The 6,602-nt window shown below is 46.6% G+C and overlaps 1 protein-coding gene across 1 annotated transcript in view; it reads right to left on the bottom strand.

Annotated features, from left to right (window-relative positions):
- Nucleotides 1–3,884, bottom strand: part of LOC126474975 (A disintegrin and metalloproteinase with thrombospondin motifs adt-1-like) — a 151,848-nt gene extending 147,964 nt beyond the window's left edge. Inside the window, exon 1 of the mRNA XM_050102498.1 lies at nucleotides 3,798–3,884. The gene's annotated coding sequence lies outside the window, so the exon portion shown is untranslated. The remainder of the gene's footprint in view (nucleotides 1–3,797) is intronic.
- Between the last annotated feature and the right edge of the window lie 2,718 nt (nucleotides 3,885–6,602).

Raw genomic sequence — 6,602 nt, forward strand, 5'->3', positions numbered from 1 at the left:
TAGGACTGTCGGAGTACATCGAAAAAGTTCAAAGAAAGGCAGCATGTTTTGTATTATCGCGAAGTATGGGAGAGAGTGTCACAGAAATGATACAGGATTTGGGCTGGACATCATTAAAAGAAAGGCGTTTTTCGTTCCGACGGAATCTTCTCACGAAATTCCAATCACCAACTTTCTCTTCCGAATGCGAAAATATTTTGTTGACACCGACCTACATTGGGAGGAACGATCACCAAGATAAAATAAGGGAAATTAGTGCTCGTACGAAAAGATGCAGGTTTTCATTCTCTCGCGTATTATACGAGATTGGAATAACATAGAAATCTGAAGGTGGTTCGATGAACCCTCTCCCAGGCACTTAAATGTGATGTGCAGAATATCCATGTAGATGTAGATGTAGAACAAGAGTAATGAGGCCTCCAGGCATGTACACTGAGCGTACATGGTGTTCCTTCCCATCGATTGCTGCCATTTCCCTAAGAGGTACCATTATTCGCCGGAAGTTTGAACTGCTCACGATTAATAGATTCCTACCCTTTTGTGCTTGCCTCCTACTGCCACAGGAAAAATGAAGATTCCTCAAGACAGGCGAAGTGAGTCCGACTGGCTCAGTTTCAGTGAAAGACTTGTTTGTTAGAAGGATAGGTATAGCAGCCTGAATCCGTGATCACTGTCTACCCTGTACAGGAAGCTTAGAGAGAGACAGTGTTGGCAGGAGAGGACAGTAGTTGAACTGTCTTTGGCATCTCTGGGACAAAACTCTTGGAAGGGCTCCCAATACACCCATTTGCAGCAGCTTCCAATCGCTTGACAGTAGTCAGGACGATTTCGATCTGCTTATGAATGGTAACCAATTCACCCCCTGCCTGAGAAGAGCAAACACAGTGGAGGTGCATTATGCCTGGTGCAATATTTTACATATGAGTAAACAGTTTATGCCTGATGAAGTATTTTTTAGAATACTGTAAAATGGGGTTACTTTGTGACAGTTTTTAAGGTTTTACTCGCACGGGCCAGACAGTGTAAATTATGAAGTTTAATAAGTAATACCAAGAAGTTGCTGAAACCTTCCACTTTGTGGCCATATGTTATACAAATAAATATGTTCAACAGAAAACCATTATATAAGTGTTACAAGTTGTCACAAAGTTACCCCACTGGATGGGCTACTGTGTGACAAGCTTTGTTTTTGCTTCGAAATGTATGGAAAATAAACATTGACAGAAAGTTACCCCATCAGATGTTTGTTTAAAGCAATTTACAAAACATTGGTTTATTGTTTGACAACATAAAGAATTTACAAAGGTAGCTACTTAATCTAAAAATAAATCTTTAACATCAAAGAGACCTCGCTTTCCTACTGGTGTTGGAAGTGCTATTTTATACAGAACTTCCTCCGTTGAATAATAAATGGAATCGTCTCGTTCTGGCCACTTCCAGCATATTTTTCACCTTTCCATGTCGCTTACCAAGTAGCCTCCTTGCTTGACATCAGTCACTCTTCCGGGGAACATTTCCCCCTCGACGTTCACTACCACAAAGTCATCAAGTTTAAATGTGCATTCAGGGGTCTTCTTAGTGGCCCTTCTCAAGTGGTGCACGTTTCTTGTGTCTCGATGTAACTTACAAGTAGTCGAAGGTGCGTCTCTGTCTGATGGCTCATCTGATGAACTTTCACAGAGAGCTTCCGAGTCACTCGGATCTTCATTGGTCCACTTGATGATTTCACTCTCATCTGAGGACTCAACCTCATCAGTGACTCTTCTTGAGACTTCAGAACACTTTTTCTTCGGATGCTGAGTATTGCCGGTACCAGGACTCTCAGATTTCGCCCTCGTCTTACCAATGGTCGCTTCTACTACTGGTATGCTGATTTTATGGTTGTATAATTATACTGCTTACACAAACATTACAATTAACGTCAAATGACGCCATAATGTAGCCTACATATTAACAATCAGGCGTACATGCCTGTTTTCTGCGGTTCTTTCATATGAACGGCTCCAGCACACAAAGTTTACAACAATTCAAACAATGCCTCCAAAGCAGGTTTCAAGACGAACGCACTGCTGACGAACAAAAGAAGCGCGGCAGTTTGAGCTGGCTGCCTCAAGATGGTGCAGCACTAGAGGCAAGCCGCTGGACCTAATCTTTGGTTTCTAAGCGTCTTGGACGCAGTGGGAGATTCGAAACAAGCGAAAATTAACGTATGTCACAAAGTAGCCCCTACAGTCACAAAGTAACCCCATTTTACGGTTTGTTGTTGTTGTTGTTGTCTTCAGTCCTGAGACTGGTTTGATGCAGCTCTCCATGCTACTCTATCCTGTGCAAGCTCCTTCATCTCCCAGTACCTACTGCAACCTACATCCTTCTGAATCTGCTTAGTGTATTCATCTTTTGGTCTCCCTCTACGATTTTTACCCTCCACGCTGCCCTCGAATGCTAAATTTGTGATCCATTGATGCCTCAGAACATGTCCTACCAACCGATCCCTTTTTCTAGTCCAGTTATGCCACAAACTTCTCTTCTCCCCAATCCTAATCAATACCTCCTCATTAGTTACGTGATCTACCCACCTAATCTTCAACATTCTTCTGTAGCACCACATTTCGAAAGCTTCCATTTTCTTCTTGTCCAAACTATTTATCGTCCATGTTTCACTTCCATACATGGCTACACTCCATACAAATACTTTCAGAAACGACTTCCTGACATTTAAATCTATACTCGATGTTAACAAATTTCTCTTCTTCAGAAACGATTTCCTTGCCATTGCCAGTCTGCATTTTATATCCTCTCTACTTCGACCATCATCAGTTATTTTGCTCCACAAATGGCAAAACTCCTTTACTACTCTAAGTGTCTCATTCCCTAATGTAACACTCTCAGCATCACCCGACTTAATTCGACTACATTCCATTATCCTCGTTTTGCTTTTGTTGATGTTCATCTTATATCCTCCTCTCAAGACACTGCCCATTCCGTTCAACTGCTCTTCCAAGTTCTTTGCTGTCTCTGACAGAATTACAATGTCATCGGCGAACCTCAAAGTTTTTATTTCTTCTCCCTGGATTTTAATACCTACTCCAAATTTTTCTTTTGTTTCCTTCACTGCGTGCTCAATATACAGATTGAATAACATTGGGGAGAGGCTACAACCCTGTCTCACTCCCTTCCCAACCGCCGCTTCCCTTTCATGCCCCTCGACTCTTATAACTGCCATCTGGTTTCTGTACAAATTGTAAATAGCCTTTCGCTCCCTGTATTTTACTCCTGCCACCTTTAGAATTTGAAAGAGAGTATTCCAGTCAACATTGTCAAAAGCTTTCTCTAAGTCTACAAATGCTAGAAACGTAGGTTTGCCTTTCCTTAATCTTTCTTCTAAGATAAATCATAAGGTCAGTATTGCCTCAGGTGTTCCAACATTTCTACGGAATCCACACTGATCTTCCCCGAGGTCGGCTTCTACCAGTTTTTCCATTCGTCTGTAAAGAATTCGCGTTAGTATTTTGCAGCTATGACTTATTAAACTGATAGTTCGGTAATTTTCACATCTGTCAACACCTGCTTTCTTTGGGATTGGAATTATTATATTGTTCTTGAAGTCTGGGGGTATTTCGCCTGTCTCGTACATCTTGCTCACCAGATGGTAGAGTTTTGTCAGGACTGGCCCTCCCAAGGCCCATTTTACGGTAGTAAACAAATAACTTTATACTAAGTATGCAAGCCGAATCGTTTCGTGTAATTTGAAGAGTAGTACAAATGCTCCACGGGACTGGGACCCTGCTGTGACTGACCGTTCTGCCGCCGTGTATGACGAGTGCGGCGACGACGCCGGGTGGACCGGAGGCAGTGAAGCAGTGCCGCTGCAGGCCGCGCGGGTCGCCGACGGTGGCGCCGCGCAGCGACAGCCCGGGAGACAGCAGCCGCGGCGCGGGCCGCACGCGTAGCCGCAGTTGGCGGCCGCCGGGGGAGAGGTCGGCCGGTGCGTCCAGCCGCAACACCAGGAAGGGGCCCGCGCCGGCCACGGCTCGGCACACCCGCACCGCGCCCTCTGCAACTGCACACTCGTCACTCAGACATTCCATCAGTCAAGGTCATTCACAAAAGAGCCAACTGCATTGAGCTATTTAAAAGTGCGGTATTTTGACAGTTCCGAGGAAATCATCTTCAAAAAATGAAAAGAAACGTAAAGACGCACCAAGAAGAAATTATCGGAATAGAATGGAAATTGTCAGTACATGCACTGACAAACAATTACAGATCATAAAAATTAGATGATTTGTTCAAGAGATAGAGCTTCTTGGTGTAACTGCGACCGGGACGGTCGCGGGGTTGAAAAGACGGGAAGCGCGGCGGGACCCGCGGAGAGACCCGCAAACAACACAACGGGAGAGGACGGACACGACTAACGAAGGACAGAACGAACAACAAGAAGTTCGAACAACGGAGTCACAAGGAAACCTAACCAAACTCGTCCACTCGTACACAGAACAAGTAAGTAAGCGGTGTTACGAGAGGCGATGTGTCAAAAGACGTACGCGAGATTAGACTGGCTGGCTGAGCTTTTTTTCTTTATTGAGTTTAGATTCCCCCCCCGCCCCCCCCCCCCCCCCCCGAAGGGGGTGGGCTGGCAGCAGCTTAGTACGCCGCTCTTCAGCCTACAGACTTTGTTTTAAAAAGATGAAGATAATAAATAATAAAAACAGGCGATAACATCGGTGACTTACACGGTTAAATGGCGAAAAATCGTGGAACTTAAAAACTAAAACAAAGGGTTGTTGATGCCAATAAAATACATATGAAGCAGACAGGTAAAAAAATAGACATACAATTAAAAAAAAAAAACACGGCGACAGTCTGGTTTCTGTTTGCAAGAGATATAAAATTCACACCCAGCGACAGCACGGTTTCTGTTCGCAACACTGTGGAAAGACGAAATACACTGAACGTTCATTTGAACACTGCACTAACAAATTGGCACAAATATACCACAGCCGAGGGCAGATGGGGGGAACCTAGACAGATGACAGGGGGAAGGAGAGGAAAAAACGAAGCGGGGGGGAGAGGGGGAAGAAGCTGATGGAGGATGAGGACTCGTAAGAGGGGTGGGGGGTGCTTGGCAGACGTGACAGGGAATGGGGAAGGCAGAGGAGGGGAATACAAAAGGACACGGGGGGGGGGGGGGAGATGGGAGGTAGGGAGAGATTAGGCAGGGAGAAAACAGGATGGAAGGGGGGAGAGGGAGCCCAGGGAAAGGACGGATGAAAGGAGGGGGGATCAGAGTTCACAGGGGGGATAAATGGAGGGAGAGAGGGCATCTTCCAGGAGGAGGAGTTGATGGAAGCCACCTTGGGAAAGGAGATAAAGGGTGTAGAGATGGAGGGTAGGGGGGACACAATAGTGAAGGCGTGGCAGGGGGTGGGGATGGGAAAGGAGAGGAGCAACCAGGTGGTGGGGGGATCAAGGCGGCGGGAGTATGTGGATATGTTTGAGGAATAGGAGCAGATGGAGGAAAGGAATGAGGTCATAGAGGATCTGCGTGGGGGGACGGGCTGGCTGCGTGGGAGGCAGGCGCTTAAGTACGCTATCGGGGGCGCCGCTATTGGCTGCTGGAACCACATGTTCCACTGTGGCGCCCTCACACTAAAAGTGGGCCACGAGGCGTGCGCCACCACAGCTTACGGCTCGATGGTGGAGAGACCTCGAGGGGTCCTCGACATCCATGACGTCTGGTGTGGATTCAAATTCCGCGGCGCGTGGAACCAGACTTTACAAACTGATCAAGTCAGTAACGTGTTGGTCCACCTCTGGCCCTTATGCAAGCAGTTATTCGACTTCGCATTGATTAATTGATTTGTTGGATGTCCTCATGATGGATATCGTGCCACATTCCGTCCAATTGGTGCGTTAGATCGTCGAAACGCCGAGCTAGTTGGAGGATCCTATCAATAATGCTTCAAACACTCTCAACTTGAGAGAGATCTGGCGACCTTGCTGGCCAAGGTAGATCTGGCAAGTACGAAGCCAACCAGTAGAAACTCTCGCCGTGTATGGGCGGGCACTATCTTGCTGAAATGTAAGCCGAAGATAGCTTGCCATGAAGGGCAGCAAAGTGGGAAGTAGAATATCGTCGACGTACCACTGTGCCGTGGATGACAACCAAAAGGGTCCTGCTATCAAAAGAAATGGCACCCCGGAACATTACTCCTGGTTTTTCGGCCGTTGTACTGGGAGTCTCCAACCATGTCTTCGCTGGCCGACGGGGTTCAGTTCGACGTGGGACTCATCACTGAAGACAGTTCTACTCCAGTCAATGAGATTCCAGGCCAAAGACGTGTCTGAAGACGCCCCTGACGGTGGTGGGATACCAAAATGACTGTCGTCCACTATAACGCCTGAAAACCAGAAAGCGATGGTTTCGGGTGCAATTTCTTTCCGTGCCCACAGCTCGTAGTCTAGTGGTTAGCTTTTCTGCCTCTGTATAACGCGATCCCGTATTCGATTCCCCGCCGGCTCGAGGATTTTCTCCACCTAGGGATTGCGTGTTTGTGTTGCCATCATCATTTCATCATCATTTGGGAAGATGGCGAGACTGGACA

Source organism: Schistocerca serialis, chromosome 4 (assembly GCF_023864345.2).
Source record: "Schistocerca serialis cubense isolate TAMUIC-IGC-003099 chromosome 4, iqSchSeri2.2, whole genome shotgun sequence".
Taxonomy (NCBI): Eukaryota; Metazoa; Arthropoda; class Insecta; order Orthoptera; family Acrididae; genus Schistocerca; species Schistocerca serialis.